At 40.6% G+C, this 19808-nt stretch overlaps 1 protein-coding gene across 24 annotated transcripts in view; it reads right to left on the bottom strand.

The window, feature by feature from the left end:
* The window catches only part of OXR1 (oxidation resistance 1), a 338566-nt gene that overhangs the window by 159963 nt on the left and 158795 nt on the right, over nt 1-19808 (bottom strand). The window contains exon 1 of one of the 24 annotated variants that reach the window (XM_041714262.2): nt 1353-1554. The exons of the other annotated variants lie outside the window; for them this stretch is intronic. The gene's annotated coding sequence lies outside the window, so the exon portion shown is untranslated. Of the gene's footprint in view, nt 1-1352; nt 1555-19808 lie in introns of those variants that run through there. 24 annotated transcript variants of the gene reach the window in all.

Raw genomic sequence — 19808 nt, 5'->3', positions numbered from 1 at the left:
TCTTCGTACCAGTGTCCCTTTTCCAGGCTCTGTGATTCCACAGAGGTGCCCCAGGGTGGCAGATGGGCACAAAGCTTCACAAAGCTGCAGGTACCTAAATCTGCACATCCTGGGGTAGATTGGCCACAGACCTCTAGGCTCCACAGGGTACTTCTTTCAGAAGTTTGTTTCATTGGTTTCTTGTGGAGTTCAAAGCCATCTAAGCTCCTGCTGCACACATTTATATACACGATTTGGTGATGTATTGGAGAAGATCGAGGGATTTTGAAATTCTTCTTGATATTCATTGAAAGTAAAGTGAAGAATAGTTGTGGGACACTTTTACTGCAACATAATCTTCCAGTAAAGCTGATAATCAGGCTGTACTCTGACAGTATTTGATGTGAGTTACCAAAGGCATGAAAACAACTGTGACAACACTCCAGAGTACTGCCTGAAAACAGCAATGGAAATATTCAGGTATTGAACTACTTCCTCTGGCAATAAAGCAAACTCCAGAGGATTGCAATGGTTGGTTGATTTACATTCTTCTGAACTTCCAAATAGTTTCTCCCATGAAAACAATCTTAAGAACATACCTGCTCCGTAACTTTCCCACAGACAACTAAATCTAATAATCTCAAGCAAAACTACAGCAAATCCCTACACCCAAATCGTGCTTCAACAGTGCACAACTTTCTACACAGTTTCCCAAAGGCCAGAGCACTCCACAGCAGCTGCAGGAGAGGAAGCAGAGGTAGAGGCAGATCTACCACCTCTGGCATGGCATGTCCAACCAGACAACTCAGGCAAGGCCTTCCAAAAGCTTTGAAGCTAACAGAGAAGTTCAAGGTCTGATCAGAGATGCACTGGCAGAGACACACTGAGGATGTGCTGGCAGCTACAACACTCATGACAGCATGTTCTTCATTCTTTGTTGTTCAGAATCAGTGGCTCTGCCTTGGCCTGGCTTGGCTAATAAAAAGGTACCAAACATTCTGAAAAATCCTTGCAGCACAGCTGGACTGAGCAGTATGTTTAACAACTATGATCTGAACCCCATTTCTCACCCTGTTCAGCAACAGGCTCTTGGAGTTTGTTTCCTCACCTATTGTCAGTGACTTCAATATTGAAGAGCAGCTGATATGAATAGACAGCATACATGGAAAATTATCACATCAAGAACAACTGGCATCAATGCTTCTTCCAGATAGGAAAATGACACCATGCAAGTACCACAGCACTGACCAACCTCAGCTGCAGTAAAATAAACACAGTGAGACACACGTGTCCAGAGAGCTGAGTGTTATACTATATCAGCCAGGATCAGGCAGATTCCAGCTTCTATCCATCAGTAACACCATCCTCCTTACCTTTCCTCTGCCAGGAGATCAGCTCTACCACAAGTCCCAGCTGGGAGAGCAGCGAAGTCACCAGCTGCTCCTTCCTTGAGGGCCACATCAAACAATGAGCTCAGTCCAGCCCTCCTTACTCAAGGAATGCACATCTTTGTTACAACAGCTGGTTTACACGTATGTGTGCTGCAAACACCAGAGAAAATAAAATTCATCTGGAGCACACACTTACGCAAGCTTGGCTGTGCTGACGTAGAGGATGACAGCACAAATCTAAAAACATTTTCAGCTTCTCTTTGAAGAAAGATTTCCTTTCTTGGCTAGCACTATTTATTCAGTGCAGAAGAGTCAGTGGGTTTAAAAACAGGATGACTCATACTTGTTTAGATGTTTATAAGTTATGTGCAGTTACGGAAGATGTTTGGAGAAAATGTCAGGAAGGTTTAAGCACTGCTCTTTGAGGGTGGGGTGAAGTGATAGCTAATGTATTAATTTCTGAGAGCAGCTGCTTGAGCACTAAACTCAAAGTGATTTGGCTTTTTCCTTCATCATTTTATCAATGTACAACTCAAGCTAATAAAGATTTTTGAAATATAAAACAGAGAACTTTATAACAGTGTGCAGTGTTCAAACACATAGAAAACATGAGATGGATTTTCTTGATGTTACAGCTGCAAAAATGACACCCCAGCACTGACATTTTTCAGCAAAGACACATACAACTCTGGCTGATAGGACTGTAGAGTTGATGTAATAATTCTCAAATAACCCAAAAGAGAGCTCTTTCTTACTCCTGTCTCTATAATTAGTTAAATATGTTTTCTCTATTTAACTTGCTTGGATACCAAGGGCAGAAGTGTCATACCATCCACTACCACTCTTGAACTCTGCTGCTCTGTACTCATGACTGTCCTAGCAACCCACAGAAGGTAAGACAGAAAAAGAAATAACTTTTTATGCCATGTAGAACTGTTTGTTTTATTCTGGGTTAAAAGGTAGGGTCTAACTGAGTCCTACTCCACATCTTTTCCTATCCCCTAAAAAAGGAGGTAAAACAAAGCAAATGCACAGCACACCCCAAGTTAAATCTCCTCTTCCCTACCCTTCATAAAAGCTAAGTAAAGACAAACTAATCAGAGAATAATTAGTTACAATTTGCACAGTTTTGTCACCATAAGTAAAAGAACTTCTTCTCAAGATTAAAGGGACTGGAAAGCACTATGTAAAACTTTTCTTGACTTTTTCTTCTCAGGGGAATTTTTGCAAAGCTTTCTTCCAGTACTTGATGCAAGGATCTGATTATATATTTTAATTTACTTTCTCTGTAATTAGTCTAAAAAGCTGGGTCATATGAATATTTAAGCTACTTTAATTTGAACAAATCTTCTACAGGGATACAAATTATATGAGTTAGAATTTGGGGCACTGAACTCAGTATGCCCACCGGTTTAAGAAGCATTAAACAGCCTGGGAGGATGGGCAACTGCAAATGAGATTCTGATTCTCTCCACCCCAAAAAACCAAGAATTCATACATTTGCCTAAATTACAAAAGGTCTACAGAACAAGTTCTCAGAATAACAATCCATGTGCATAAGGATATGGTCAAATGGTCAAACATCAGGCAGGAGCAATGATTTAAAGGATTTGTTCCTCTGTTGCTGAGATGTGAGAGTTCACTGCAGTGCTCTCATAAAGTGTGTTAAACTAACTTATCTTCCTTTCCACTGAAACAGATCACAAATACTCATATCTTTCAGTAAAGGGGACAGCAACATTTTGAACAACTTTGTCTCATAAGAAAACAATTTTCTAAGAGCAAGGCTTCCTGCCTGGATCCTAACCTAGCTTGTTGTTACATGCTGCTCACTGTACAAAGAGCTGAGTGCCTCCTTTCCCTTGCACTTGGATCATCTGCCCTATGAGCAAAGCAAAACATTGCCAGATTGATTTGTTTTCCTAAACACCAACCAGCAGTGAAGGCAGCAGAGGCACGTGCTCCCACTACGCTGACCATATTTAGGATCGAGAGACAGGGTTAAGAATTTTCTAATCGCTGTCTTGGAGAATTACACATTTAGCCTTGCTCTGAATTCCAGATACACCAATGAGCAGCATGACAAGCAATAGATCTACCTTTTAAAACAACTGTGGTGGCAGCAGTGCTTGCTCATTGCATAGCACAGTCAGGAGTCAGGACTTCCTCAGAAGTTTTATGTTTCTTTTTTTCTAAAGTGTATTTTGTTACTAAAACAAGATGAGTGCTGTAAATATTCTGAAGGTTTATAATCTTCTGTTATTGTGATTGAGCATGAGATGATTATATTAGCGTCAATTTCATTAAATATTTTCCTTTATGATCCTGACCTCAGATATTGGCAATATATTTTTCCTTAATCACATTACGATGTCATCACTGTAAATAGTGAGACATGTTAAGTGTTTTATTGCACTTCCTGTTCTTCTTTAATAAAATACATTGGTCTAACACTGTATTAGTGCATCATTTGGTTTGGTATTTTAAAATTTTAATCTTTAAAAGATGATCAAAACTGCATGTTCAAAAAAATGCTGCAAACCTAGAATCCAACAGCAAGTCATCCTACCCCAAAATTTGTCAACCTAATCTTCTTTAAAATGGAACAGTTTATTCCACAAGTCTATTGACATCTAAAATCAAGAAATTTCAAATTAATTGTCCATTTTAATAAATGAACACCAGTCTATAAGTACTACTGACAGCAGTCAAAAGTAAAGGATTTGTATATGCTAAATTGATCTTAAGCCAGATGATGGCTGACTGAAAAAAACAATCTTAGAAAGATAAAAACAACACAAAAAAAAGCAGAAAGATTTTTTCACCTGAAATAGAAGAGGGACAATTCCTTTCAACCATTTACTACTAACAAAAATGTCAATAAATCTGGAGAGTTGACAAAATTTAATCCAAAATGAAATCTAGTCTAAAATGAAAACCTAACTAAAAAATGAAAATACAAACCAGGGCTTGCAGTATTTTATATTTAACAGGCACATATTTAATAGACTTTGCATTTCTATTGATACCTACTTCTACCTTATGTGTAGCATTAACATTAATATAATATTGATACAGCTATTGAATTATTTGCTTATAGCTGTATTTTCTGGAACTGTTCTTTAAGCACTATTACAGAGGAGTATTTCTCCTTATGACCTACCCATAAGATGAGCTTCTTTTAGATTGGACAAACTAGTTATTTGCTGGAATAGACCTCATTATAGTCAGGCCTTCTATAATTAGGTCAGTTGTCAGGTCCTCCACCCATTCTCACCTTAGGAACTTTGTAAATTGTGGCAGGTATTTTTCTTTCCATGCAAAAAGTCCAGTGACATTGTCTTTTTACTGTTACACATGGAGGGGGTTCGTGCTCTGTCACCATGTGGTTCAAATAATACACACATTTCTGTTGCTAAGTACTTCATCAATACCATAGTCATAAATTTTATAAAGAGCAACACTAATCTGCCATTTAGAAAGCCTCATCATCAGTAAAGGTTATAAGGCAAGGAAGAAATATGCCCACCTTACACTTACAACTGACATCCAAAAGTGATTTAACCCAAAAATACAATTTCGGAAAGGTTTTGCTTGAGTCAGTTCCTGTCTTATGTCCAGATTACATAGGTTCAACCAAGCTTGGGCTCAGCTGTGGGCTCTGTGCAAGCTTCAGAAGAGCAGCAGGAGCAGATCTGAGCAGCACAGCTGCAGATCATGGAACCATGGAACCATTCTGGTTGGTCTTCGAGTCCAACTGTTTGTTACCCCAGCACTGCCAGGTCCACCACTAAATTATGTCCATAAGTGCCACATTTATATGTCCTTTAACAATACCTCCAGCAATGGTGACTCCAAGCACTTCCCTGGGGAGCCTGCCCCAATGCTTGACAACACTTTCTGTGAAAAAATGTTTCCAATATCCAAACTCCCCTGATGCAGCTTGAGACCATTTCCTTTTGTCCTATTGCTTTTTACTTGGGAGAAGAGACTGATTCTCACCTTGTTGTACCTTCCTTCCAGGTAGTTGTAGAGAGTGCTGAGGTCTCTCCTGCACCTCCTTTTCCCCAGGCTAAACAATCCCAGTTTCCCAGCTGCATCTCATGAGGATGGTGAATAAACAGAGCCTGACCACCTCTGCTCTGCCAGGTTTTTAACATATAAACAATATTTTTCTGTGGGGATCACATGATATGAGAGACACTCAATAGACAGGATGTCAAGACTTTTTTCAACATCACAGGCCTGTGGTGTTGGGATGTGGGATTTGCAAAGATTTCTCTTGAAGACTGAATTTACACAGAGCTCAGGACAGGGAGTGTGCTGCTTTGCAAGCCATCTTTTGAGCCATTGATGATGACAGAGACATCCTCAATTAACAGAGATCATGGAAAAGAAATCTGTGGATTTGCCAAGAAGTAAAGCTGCCAAGCACTCCTTCCCTTTTGTCTCAACTTCAAATTTTTCAGGATCACAACATGTTTCCTTCCTACCCCTTCCTTCCAGACACTCAGGTAACTCTTAGTTATAGCTCCTTCAGAAAAGCAATTTACCACAGTCTTTCTTGCACAGAGCTGGAAGTTCATACTGTGTTTTGTTTGCTGAGGCACTTCTTCAGCCTGAGCAAAGCACGGACATGCAGATCAGTTTGCACATTTCTCTGGCTCTTCTCACAGACTGCCTCTCACTAACATGTTCCTCACCATCTCAAGGCTATGCTGGCTATAAAAAGAGTTGTGAGGCGCTAGCAGCCAGCAGCCAGTCCTGCAGCACATTCTGGCAACCATGAAGCAGATGTGGCTTCCGAAAATGTGTGCCTGTTTTAGATCCTGAGCTTTGGAGAGCTTTGCATATCAGAGAGCACATGGAATAAGAATTAATTAATTTCTCATTAAAAGTTTTAATGACAAAATAGATTGTGCTCACTCTCCTAATACAGCTGGGAATTTACCCTTGTCTCCAGCCTGTAGTTTCCCTTCTGGTGATGCTGTGTGCCTGTTTCACACAGTGAAGTGTTTGCTAAAGTCAGCCTTGTCCAGAAGGCTAAATCCAGAACAATAAAATAGATGTCCAGCTCCTAAATAACTGTTTCATCTGCTTTCTTTCACCTTCTGCTTGGCTGGCAGCTTAGCTCACACAGTCTATTTTTCAGTTACTAGGTGGGGCTCAGGCTTTGGACAGTTTTACCATTCTTGTAATGTGTTAAGCACTTCATAGCAACGGTGCAAAGAAACAAAGAAATAAGTGGACACAGAGTGGGAAGCTGAGTCCTTTATGTGTGCCACTGGTATGGGATGACAGAGTTGGGCCAGGATGATGGAGGTCACAGGAGTAGCAACAACTGTACATAATTTGGGTATTCCCTTTTGACACAGTGCTTGCATTATCTAGCAGTTCAGTCTTCAAGTTCACTCATTTGCTGTGCTGCTTCTGTACAGGCTGCCTGCATAGACACCAAGCCTTAACATTTCATGTTTAAGGTGCCCTGTGACCCCTTTGAGAGACTCGTTTAGATTTTTTCATGACAAATGCAGAGGCTTGGGATTAGTGTAAGAATTTACCTCTGTTTTACAGAGGCACTTGAAATTCTCTTTGCACACAAGGTATGCAGACAAAACACAGTAGAATTTTGCAACATTTTGTTTGTGAGGCACTAACATATGGACTCCTACGCGCAAAGTAATCTCTCACTATAAATTAGGCAAAATATGGGGGAAAAATATTCAGTTTTATCTGATTCTAGCTTTTCATATTTTCTTTCTGCAGTTAAATTTATTAATTCAATGTAGTTAACATAAAGAAAACCATGGAAGACAGTCGTGAAAATTTTCATAGTCTGCCACTACAAAACTTCTACAAATATAATTTTTCACCACACTAGTAATAACTGAGAATGAATATTTGTGTTGAAAACTTCTTTTACTCCAGTAATCTGAATGTGTATGAACAAAAGTAATACAGAAGCTATTCAGAGAATGAATATTTGTGTTGAAAACTTCTTTTACTCCAGTAATCTGAATGTGTATGAACAAAAGTAATACAGAAGCTATTCAGATTTATACACTAAGCAAAATACTAAAAAATACCATTACTTATAATACACATACAGACTTTAAAGCAGTAAAGAAGACAACACTGAACACCTAAGTACTTCTGAGCCTTTATCTCCTCCAGGAACTGATCCAAAACCTGCTGACATTCAGCTCTGTTGAGCAAAGTTGACTTTAATTGACCTGACCCAGAGAATTGCTTGGGTTAGACACTCTCTGACACACCAAGGAAAATGCCCCACTGGAAATCAAAAGATTAAGAGCCATCTCACTTTTCTCTTGGCTCTCTTCTGTAGTTGTACAGCCAACACCTTTGGCAGTTCTGTTTTACAAATAATGGTATTTTTAAAATACCTCTACCTAGCATTTTTCTGTAATTTTGAGAAAGTTCTAATTAAAAACAAGAAAAAAGAATTGTTAATCGGAGGATACATAATCAGTTATATTTTCAGTGCCTCAAAAGAAGAGCAAAAATATGCCATGAAAACAATCATTCAGAAGCACACTATGCTATTTTACATCTTAATATACTTTTCAGGACCAGCACTTTTCCTTCTCTCCACATTAAATCAGAGGCTAACTGGCCTTAGTAACTTTAGAAAAAGCAATTTCTTCAATTCCCATGATATCTGGCACATGGTGAGCACTGGTAATTTCAAACACTTACAAGAGTATATCACACCTGCTTTACTCTTTGCTACTTTCTCTGCAGGATATAATTTTAAAAGAAAACATATTAAAATGTTTAGGAAACAAGATGCTGAACAAAAGTAACTTATATCATTATGAAACCACATAATTATCAATCATGAGGTAAAAGATATTACAGAGCGCTACTGCAAATCTCCTTGAAATTATATCAAATCATTCTAAAAGATCTATGCCTTATTTGATTGCAAATTAAACACAAAGCAACTACAGGTAAAAGCTCTTGGATACTCCACATATACCCACAGCTCCTGAATACCAAGAATCCTGATTTTCATGCAAGTTTCATAACAGCAGTTATACACCTTACTGACTCTGAGAGAAAGGGGCATATGCACTTTACAGAGTTCACTTGCAAAATGTTTCAATACATTGAGATCTTCTACAGAATTTGTATTTCCAAGCATTAATGTTGAATAGCAGTATTATTGGCAGTTTGTAACTCTAGACATCCAACAGCATATAAATAGGTATTAACTACTACATTTCTAACCTTTAACAAGCATGTGCAGCTGGGCAGTCAAAACTCCAACAGCAGATTCACATCTTATCCACCAGGAAGTTGCTGTAAACCATGGTGTCAGAGAGACCAAGCAGCAATCCTGTGTTCCACACCTCAATCAATGTCCAGGTTCATCAATAATACATGGACACTCCTAGGTGCATACAGAGCCTGAGAAAGGCAGCCAGGCACAGTTCAGCTCAGCAGGTATGTTTGCAATAGCAGAACAAATGGGTATTTTTTGGGTTTGTTTTTTTTTTTTTTTCTTTGGTTCAAATGTTGTTTCACTTTCCATTAAATACCCAGCATAACTGTGATGGTACAGGAACTGTAGCACCAGCCTAAGAAATATTTTCCTCTTTGTCAATCATATTCCCAAGAGTAGCTACAAACTGGTATTTACAGAGAGAACATAAGGAAAATGGCAAACATACTATTCCTCTGTATTTATCCTGCTGAAAATAGGTAGCTTAAGAACTCATGAAATAGATCAAAGAGATTATATCTGGACCACTGTGTTTGATCCCTTTTTCAACCTACTTATGCTTTTTTGTCCCTCCAGGAACCTGTGGCAATTTACTTCAGTCTGGGTGAAAAATAAATTCCTCTGTTTCTGTGTCTGGTACCCCATTCCTGGGCCTGGGAATATGTTCACAAGAAACAATACCATTTTCTAAGACAAACACCACAATATGTCAGTGCGCTGATTACACCCCACCCCTCTCTCTTCCCCTTTGTAACACTGTGGCTGTCACCAGGATGTGATGACCCTGTTATAGAAGAGATCACCCTCCTGTCAGCAGTACAAGAGGACCATTTGCCCACCAGGCACTGTGGCCAGGTTGTGGAGACACCCATTGGGGAATAGGGAAGGCTACCAGCATGTGAGATATTGCTCATAAGATCTAGCAGCAGCAAGTCCTAAGTGGGATACAGACTGGAACTGCAGCTGGACAGGAAAACCCATGAACCCTGGGGGTCTGGAGCATCCCTGCTATTGCCTGCTTCCTCTGAGACATAGGGACTCTTGTCACTTTAGGTAAAGTCTGGGCCTAGACTGTGGTTATTGTATCACACAGGGTTATTAAGAGTTTGACCCAAAATGGAGCAGTTCCAGGTAATGAAAAACCCTAGAAAGCAAGAAAACTACACCAATTACTAGAAATTCTGTTTAACTGAAAGCTATGATAATTGCTATGATAATTGCTAAGGATACTCTGCAAGCTGTGCTAAGAGTAGCTAAGCTGCACTAACTGCTAGAAATGGTAGACAAGAATAACCTATGTTGATTGTTAAATTTTTAATGCAATAATAAGGCTCTAATTATATCTAAAACCCTGTGGCCAATCCTTACTCTGCCAAGGATCCCTAAAAGAACCTGCATCTGCCTGGGCAATAATTTCAAACCTACTGACAGCTAAATGTACTGGATGCTGTACAGACCATTGTGTGTGTATACATACACAAATACTCAGTCCCTGCATACTTTCTCCTTCTGTGGAAGTCATGCCATACTTCCGAGCAGCTTTGCCTCCCTGCTCTGCCTGTTTCTGCGAAAAAACTTATTAAACACAAAAACCTCTAACTAATGCCAAAATTTTGGTATATACAGCAACCAGCCATTCCAATTGGTAAGCACATGCTAAAGCAAATATGAAAAACTGCTTGGAAGCTTTCCACATAAGTAGAGACAGCTGAAGATGGCCATGCAGCTAGAATTCAGGTTTGAGTCTTTGTTAAATTATTGTTATATTTGAAATAGGAAAACAAACAAACAAACAAAAACCAACAACAAAACCTGAAACAGTTAATTTCTTTTTTTTTTTTTGTTATAATACTTCCATATGTGGTTTTCCTTATATAGGGCAACAGTGCTAGTATATTCCTTATTCAAAGTAAGCATGATGAATTACAGAAATGAATTAAGTATTTGAACACAAAGCTGCCTTGGGGAAGCATAATTTGAAATAAATGTGTTAACTTTGAGCTGCATGCTAAAAAATCATACCAGTTCCAGCACTGGTAATAATTATGCATTCTGGAGTCATCTGCAGTGCTCAAGCAGAAAGGTCTGCTAGGGCAGACCTGTCTGCTGGTTAACAAACTACCAGAGCTCAACTTACACAGTGTAAGAGTGACCAAAGTGACATTTTGTGCTTGAAAGAGCCATTTCTGTCACTGTGGAACGCAATTTGCCCTTTCCAGGATACGGGATAGTGCTTTCCCTTGAACCTCCATATGGCTGTCCAAATTGCTTATTTCCCAAGAGATATATGACACGCTGTTAACATACTACAAAATCTTTTGTGAGTGTGGTAGATAGGGACAGGCGGAGCGGAAGATCACCGGGATGTCATGGAAAGACAGACCCCTTCCCCCCTCTCTCTTCCCCGCTTATCTGTTAACCCCAGGAGTCAGAGAAGAATGTAGCCACACCTGTTCTGGTAAAATTCCACTACCCACTGTCCCTGGGACCCCCAGCCCCCCTCTGACGTAGCAAAGACCCCTAAACCTATTTAAACCCATGAGATAAGATAATAAACGCTTTCGACCGTCCACCAAATTGGTGTCAGCGTGTGTCGTTAGTCCGAGTAGCCCGGGTGAGGCCGGGCTGCCGTGCTGTCTTCTTGTAACCAGGTCGCCGTTGTCTTTTATAAAGGCAACATGTGAGCTCTCAGCTTCCATCACCACCTTTCCCTTCGCAACCACTCAGAAAGGTGGACCTGTCTTATTTTGAAGCCTAACTTAACATGCATCCTCCCATTATACCCAAGAAGGTGAGCCAAGGAGAGCTTAGAAGCTTCACAGAGTACTCTGGTTGGAGTATGAGCAGTGACCTCACTCAGATCTTGTTTATTTGCGAAGGAGACAAAGACATGTGTGTGACAAGGGTCCTCATTTGAGACAGGGAAGAGTTCAGAAGTGGAAGACAGACACCACTCAATTTAGAAATGGCCCCAAGGTACAGTGTCAAGTTTGCCATAAAAGGCTAAAATCTGTACTGCTGGGCCCAACAAACTCTGTCAGTTCCCTGCCAGACCTTGCTACTGTCCTACCCAAAAGAAATATGTGCTCCAGACATGAATTTACAAAACTGATTTTCAAACAAACCGAGCACTTCTGGATAAAGTATATTAAACAGATCTATTCTCATATAAGGAAGGACAGTTTGCTAAAAAAAGACCTCGAACCCTGGTACAGGTTCCATTTTGCTGCAGGGACAATACATCCCAAAATATGCCAAATGCAGATGTCTCTGGGCTCATATTACACTCTTGACCATTTGGGAAGTGTCATCTTCTTAGATCTTGCAAAGAGATGCAAATTCATATGAAGTGATAGAATTAACCTTTAAAAGATCATCCTGAAGTTTGAGAAAAAAACAGGCACAGAGAAAATGTCTTGCATAAAAAAAAAAAAAAAAAAGTCCTCTCTTCCTTCAAAACTATCTGTCTTAAAGCAGAGGTGCCTCAGTGCCTCCGTGTCAAGTGGCCAAAGTGATATTAGACCATTTTGACCAAATTACTTTTCTTTCATCACAGTTTTCCACTTTCTGGCTTGATATTACTTAATTTAAATAGACACTAAAATAATTTCAAGACACTAAAAGGAAAACTGGAAAGGTAAATAGCCAACAGGAATGAGCAAGACACTAGTACTGCCTGAGGCACTTCTGCTGAGAGAAAACTAATTAGCTTAAAGATGCCCAGATGAACCCAACAAGGGAACCTCTAAGTCCCCAGGTAAAAGATCTGAAAGATGCAAAATATTAAGAGGTCAGACCTATCATTTTAACAGCATAATGCAAAGAAATAAAACTGAATCAACAATTCAGCAATAGAAAATCTTTCTAAAATACTTGTCTGAACATTTAGTTTCATCCTAAAATTAGTCACACTGAGAATTTAATTATGTTAATATTATGGGAGTAGCTTCAGATTCATCCATCTTTTGATTTTTGGAGGCAGAGTGGGACTGAAGCAAGAAGTATAGAGCTATATCATCATCCTTTTAAAACAAGTAAGCAAAAAGTACAACCAAAAAAAAAAAAATAAACAAACCAAACCAGATTGAAAGAGGAGCAAAGAAAAACATTGCAACCACTGTAAATTGAAATAACAACTCATTCATTTCTAAAGGGCAGGAATTCTGAGGGGTGCACAGAATATATCACGGATTTGTTATTGCAGACAAGTTTGCATGAATCATGCTTTGTTGCTGATGGAAGTACAACAGTATAAAGCTTGAACATATGTCAGGAAGGCCTCAGAAGCAGAGAGCCCATCAGTTTTGCACCATGGTCAGCCTTGTTGCCTCTATCAGTGTCACTGAAATCTAATTTTTCACCAGCCTAACATTTCTACCAGTTTCTAACATTTGTAGTGGCCCCTGGGACCTGCTCAGAACAGCCCAAGGAGAACAAGAAAAGAGCCCTTTGGGCTGCTGCTGCCATGAAGCTGTAAGATGTGTAACAGCCCTGTACAAATCACTTCAGGTCTGTCAAAGCACATCCAGACAGCTTCACTTGCACAGTGTCTGTGTTCCCTGGTGCTCTTACATTGCACACCACAATAGAGACCACTGACACCAGCAGGGCACGCCGCCCTTTCTTACGTGCATAATACAGCATCTTGCCAGATCAGGCATGACAGCTGCCTCCATCTGCTGGGAAGGGGCAATTTTATCATGGCAGGTTTTGCCTGTGCTCTTCTGCCTATTGATAGCAGTCTCAGGAGAAAAGGGCATCGCCAGCAGTGCTTAGAGTTCTGCATCAATACCAGTACTGGCCACTTCTGACCAAGCAGGAGCCCTGCAGCCAAAGCAGCCACCAAGGATTACGTGACCATGAAAAGGCTCAAGAGAAACAAGTTCACACTCCCTGAAAAAGGCCGAGGATGGCAAGCCCCGTTAGGCAGGGCTGCATATCTGCAGGTCAGGGCTGCAGCCAGGGCTCCCTCTCACTCCTCCCAGGCCAGGGCACAAGATAGAGGTTACCGGGAGCAGCCACAGGAGAGGGGCTGCAGAAAGGCACGGGTGCTCAGAGGCTCTTACACAGGAGGCCTGGGGGATGCACAGCTCCCTGAAATGTGGGTCAGCACATGCAGAAGGGTCCCAGTGGGCATCTTCTAGGCTGGGTATCCTTTCAAGAATAATGCTGCTGCTGCAGCACAGGCTCTTCTGATTAATTTCAAGGCAGCATTAAAGGGCCTTGAGTGTAAAAGGTACCAGAGAGTATAAAAACACAACAGACACCTTTTACCTGCAACACACTTTCACAAAATTTTCATATTGTTTGCATGCTCTTATGTGATGTCATGTAAATGAAGATATTTTGCACTGATTTTGCTAAGAATTGTGCCATTGGATTAATAGCAATAATAGAAAAGAAATTAGCCTAAAATAGATTTTTATCATACATTTGTTGATTAAGTTTGTTAGGGGATTAGACACAAGTTTAAGTCATTTAGGAGAAAAAAATCTTCTGTTTAGAAAAAAGTTCAGGTAAAAAATTTGTTTCACTTCAGGAACGTTGGAAAAATTTGGGTCAGGCTGTTATTAAAGTAATTTTCTTTCCTTAATCATCTCAGCATCTTAAAAGGGTAAAAGCTAATATATTGCTGGAGATAAAATAACTTGTTTCAATTATTGTCATGTATGGGTTTTTTTATATTCCAGGAAGCACATCAGTGTATATTTCGGTGTCTGTGAATTTGTTCAAACGTTGGAAAAGAAAATCATAGAATCAGTTAAGTTGGAAAAGACCTTTAAGGTCATCAAGTCCCACTGTAAACATAACACTGACAAATCCATCACTAAACTGTGTCCCTAAATGTCATAGTTATACGTGAAGAGATAGTCACAGCACTTGCCTACTGATTAGCTTGACTTTAACTGTTTGAGGGTTATTTAATCTCTCTACTGATGAGAGGGGAGTCAAGGGAAAATTTGTCAGCAAAATGTGATGTGAATGAATACAACTCTGTGAGCCAAACACTGTGCAGTTCTCTGAATTCAGGCAGAGAGTTCATTTGAGCAGAAGCTGTGCACTGGGGATTAGGCTGTTTTGTTAGAAATGCTCATAAAGCAGAACTGACTTCAAATGGCAACAAAATTGAAATTAGGCACTGTGAGAAGATCAAACATCTGTATCTGAAGAAATAGCTAATGATACTGTTTATATTCTTCTTGATTTGAAGTCTAATATATACCACGAATTTTCCTTTACCTGAATAAAACATTGAGTAAAAACTTCAAGGGTAGAGGAAGCTAGACAGGAAAGGAAAACATCCATAATAAAACAAAGCAGGAACTCCTTTAACAAAATTAGCAATCTAGAACTACTGTGCACATGCATGCTCTGTGCATCAATATCCTGATGTGCATATATTTGTGTTTTCCTGATGCCTTCATTGATTGTATAGAAAGTATACGGAGGAAAACCAAAACCAAAAAGCAAATGGAGGACAATGGATGATCCTTTTTTCAGTTTGACACCTTGAGTGTAATAGGATTTGGGAAAATAAATCCTGGTTTTGATGTTACATCCAGTTTTCTGAACAGCATAATTTCTTCTAAATATTCCATTAAGTAACTAGAGCAGATACTTATTTTGTTTAATACCAGTTACAAATTATTGTTTAGGTTCCTGCAAGGATTGTAAGGCAAAATATTTCTGCACACTATACCTAGGAGGAAAAAAAAAAAAAGCAACAACACAATACTAGAACTGAGAAATTTCTTACTATTTTTCTTCATGTAAAGCTGGAAGTATAAAGTACAGTAGAGTCTCTGTCACATTACGTATCTTAGATAAAGTCAAACCAATGGCATGGCAATTGTTTGTCAAAAGTGACTGTGAGTTCTCAATACTTGATATGCAGATCAGCTCTCATGCACTAGCATAACAAGTTGTGTTTTCACTGGACATGGTGCCAGGTTTTAGCAATGCATTTATCAGTCCTTGATGCAAGTTAAACAATGGACCATGAAACATTGGAGCTTAATTACAACCAATGAGTCAAAGTCACAAAAAAGTTTCTAAAGCTGTCCCTATATGAACTAGCAAAATAAACATCATAGGCACCAAGAAGAACACAGAGGTTTTGAAGCTTTTTCTTCATTCTGAAAAGCTAAAATTGTTCAGTGCTTGCATAGCAAACAAGGGTTAAAGTATTAGTGCTGAGTCTGGTCTGTTGAGTACAAAAAGTGATGCTAGACGTGTTTTTGTTTGACTTTTAAATCTTAGAGATCCATTTCAATTTTTTTATTTTAAAATCTGGTCTCTTTAATGGCACCTGATGTTTGTGTGTGGTGAGCCTAGGCTGCTTGTCAGGTGCCAACCAGTTGTTCTCACTCCCTCTCCTCACAAGACAGAGGGAGAAAATAAGATGGAAATGTTCATGGGTCAAGATAAGAACAGGGAGATCACTCACCAATTACCATCACAGGCAAAACAGACTTGACCTGAGGAAATTAATTTAATTTTATTACAAATTAATAACAAAGTAGGATGATGACAAATAAATAAAAAAAACCAACCTAAAACCATACTCACCAACCCTCTTCCTTCTCAGGCTCAACTTCACTCATGACTCTTCCATTTCCTCCATTTTTTTCCCCTTTCTTAAACATTTTACCCCAGAGGCACCACCACATTGGCCGATGGGCTCAGCTGAGCCTTGCAGTGGGTCCTCAGAGAGGCCACCCCAGAACCCCAACTGACACCCAATACACACTGGTTGGTTGAAGACATAAAAACCTGTTTCTTTATATCTTATGTGCAACTTTTAAGGAGGAATTGTAAAATCATGTTAATTTGCATCTCCTGTAAGTTACTTTCAAGTAATTTTAGATACAGCCAAAGATCTCCAGAGAGGTCTATGAAACAGAAGTAATAAAGATGGCCCTGGCTCACCCACCCTTAATTTTTTTTTGGTGCAAACATGGCACTTTTCAGAGAGGAGAAAAGCCTTGTAAGATATCTGTGACACAAAGTAGCAGTTCAGAGGGAGGAAGGGAAAAGCAGTGACTTGGGAGGAGAAAGAGACACATTTTTGCATTATTAACATTCTACTTTCTGTCCAAGGAGGGATGAGCAAACACATCCTGGATCATGGTTACTGAAACATAGATTCTTCACAGAGCAGAGATGTGAGGGCTGTGATACCACACCATGTGGATTTGTGTGGTTGAAGACACAACTGCTGTCACTTTGTGAGGTTTATTAACAATACTGCAGCTTCATAGGAGGCGTTGTCCTCTGCAAGGACCAAGTAAAAGCATCTGATAGTCCTCGGACATGCATCTTTCATGGGCTCTCAAAGTTCACTGCAGGTACAAATAGTTTTCCATACAAGTAGGAGTTTGGTCTGGGTTGCAAGGGACCTTTACTTCTCATCTAGTCAATATCCCTGTAGTGAGCAGGGCATCTTCAACCACATCAGGGTGCTCAGAGCCCTGTCTGACACCACCTTGAATGTTGCCGGAGATGAGTTATCTACCACCTCTCTGGGCATATGTAATAATCCACTTCAGCTTTCACAAAAACTTAATCACCTTCTATATTCATAATAGCTTCTGTAAAAAATATATATATTTGCTCACTAAGAAAAGAGAGTATGTAAAAATTTTACACAAATATCCTAAATTAATTGCAACCTAGAGGAAATATTATTTTTTCAAGAGGCCAAAGATAAATAAACATTCTTTTGTGATATCCATGCTACATATTCAAAAACACAAATTAGTATTTCCAGTTTCAAAGCAGAGTTTTTTGCCCCACACCTTCCCAGCACTTATGCAAATTTGTAGACAGTCCAGTCACATCCAAGGGTGTAAAAAGTCAAAAGTCAGTCTCTTGTCCGTGCTGCTATGTCCTCCGTGGCGCTACAAGAGCCACTCGGAGCTGGAGCAGAGCGGAGCATCCTTTACAGCCCAAAGCCAGGGACAGCAGCAAGGGCTGGGCTTGGCTCAGCCTGCGGACCGGGAAGCACCTATGGAACAAGTCACACTGCTGCCTAGAGAAACTATTTATTTCACATGCTGTTTCACTGCAAGGGGTCCCACCCCTGCAGGATTCCATCTCCCGCTGCGGTGGGAGAGAGCGGGACAGCCACTGGCGCACCCACCGCATCCCCGCGGATGGTGGGGCGGGGGGTGATGAAGCACAGCTCCGTACGGCTCATGGAGCATTCTGTACAGCCGGGCGGGCACGGCGGGGACCGAGAGCGGCTCTGTAATCGCCCCTGGCGCACGGACACCGCCGGGCGGCCGCTCCGCTCGCTGCCGGGCCGGGCCGGGCCGGGGGCAGCAACGGGGCCACCCCTGCCCTGCCCTGCGCCTGTCCTGCGCCTGTCCCTTCACTGCCCCTGCCCTACCCTGCCCCTAGCTACGATCACGGTCCCAGTCCCGGTCCCAGCGCCGGTCCCGGTCCGGCGGAAAACGGAGGGGTTCCAGCGGGCCCCGGGGCGCTGCCGGCGGGCACGGAGCCATCGGCAGCACCGGCACTGCGGGCAGGATCAGCCGAGGGACTCAGCGTGTGGGTCCGCCCGTACCCCACAGACGTGTGACATCACCCGTTAAAGTACGCCCGATGTCACTCCGGGTTGGGCTTAGCCCTGAATGCCAAAATAAATTTTAGTTTCACACATAGATTGTTCCACAGAGTGTGGAACCCTGTGGAATCACCGGCACAGGGAGCACATTGATCTGTAGGGGAGAATCTGGAAGAGGCCATCAAGATGATTACAGGGATGGAACAGCTCTGCTATGAAGAAAGGCTGAGAATACTGGAATTGTTCAGCCCAGCATAGGGAAGGCTTCAGGAAGCACTGATTGCAGACTTCCAGTTCCTGAAAGGAGCCTACAATAAAGCTGGAGAGGGACTTTTGACAAGATCAAAGCATCAAAGAATGTAGAATGGGCTGGTTTGGGTTGGAAGGGACCTTAAAGATCATCAAGCTTTAATTCCCGTGCCATGGAGAGCGGGAACCTATCCTGTGCTGGATGTCCCAGAGCTGGGTGCAGTACTCCAGGTGGGGTCTCATGAGAGATTTTGAGATCAGCTTTTAGATAGGCTGATCAATACACTAAATAAAAATTTTCATTCATGTATCACCTGGTACTTTCAAACAAGCAGTGTGACAAATGTCACTACACCATTATTAAAGCAGCAGTGTATTTTAAAGCAGACAAGTTCTAACCTGTTGGACATGCACCACACAGTGCTCCTATGAGTACAGAAGTAATGTTTGCATGGAGAGAATTTTGTGCAACACACTGTTTTGCCAATGCATCTGATCCTCAAAAGCATCACCAAGCACTAGCGCCTGTCCAAAATATTTTGTATCCCTTTCTACCATGCATTTGGACTAAGGACAATGTTGTCAATTTGTTCTTTCATTCACAGGTCTGTAGTCTAAGGAGCAGGAGGAGACAGACTTTGTTAACATCTATTGACAAACTAGAGAAAGGCAAATGATAAGGGCACATAGAGAAGCATTTAGCTTTTCTAGCTAACACTTCTAAGTCTGAATGACACTTTTGTTCATGTAAGTTTTCAATGAGACATTTGGTTCCAAGACAGTAATTTTTATATCACCTAGTAGGCAGTGCTAGATGCATGCTTGTGTCAGAAGGTCGGGGGCTGCAGTATATTTAAAAATATATATTCTAAAGAAAAATTGTTCTTTTTTTCTTCTTGCTCATAAGAGAAAAAAAAAAAAAAGGGAACCAAATAGCTTGAATTAATCTGCTCACTCTGAGACTTCTCTGAAAAGAAACTAGATCTTGTCAAGATTTGACAAAATGTTTTGGGTGTTTCTGTTTTTTTTTTTTTTTCCCACCCCACAGAATTATGCTGTTCCATCAGGGGTACAATGTTTCACAGGGATGTATCAATTTCAATTGAAAGGTTTCTGTATGGCAGATTTATTGTCACTTGTGGTCCATTTTTCGTTACTTCCAAAAGAAGATAACAAAAAAAAAAAAAAAAAAAAAAAGAAGAGTCTTTGTAATCTGAAAAGAGGCACTTTCACACAATTCCATTTGTGACATTGATATGAGGGATTTGGATCTATTCCAGCACAGAGCAGAAAACACATGGCAAAATGAACTTGTCATTGTTCAAAACTTCAACTTGGAAATCACAGATCTGTGTCAGCATGGCACTTGTGTGGC

Source organism: Taeniopygia guttata, chromosome 2 (assembly GCF_048771995.1).
Source record: "Taeniopygia guttata chromosome 2, bTaeGut7.mat, whole genome shotgun sequence".
NCBI classification, from domain to species: domain Eukaryota; kingdom Metazoa; phylum Chordata; class Aves; order Passeriformes; family Estrildidae; genus Taeniopygia; species Taeniopygia guttata.
This window is presented reverse-complemented; position numbering and strand designations above follow the sequence as displayed.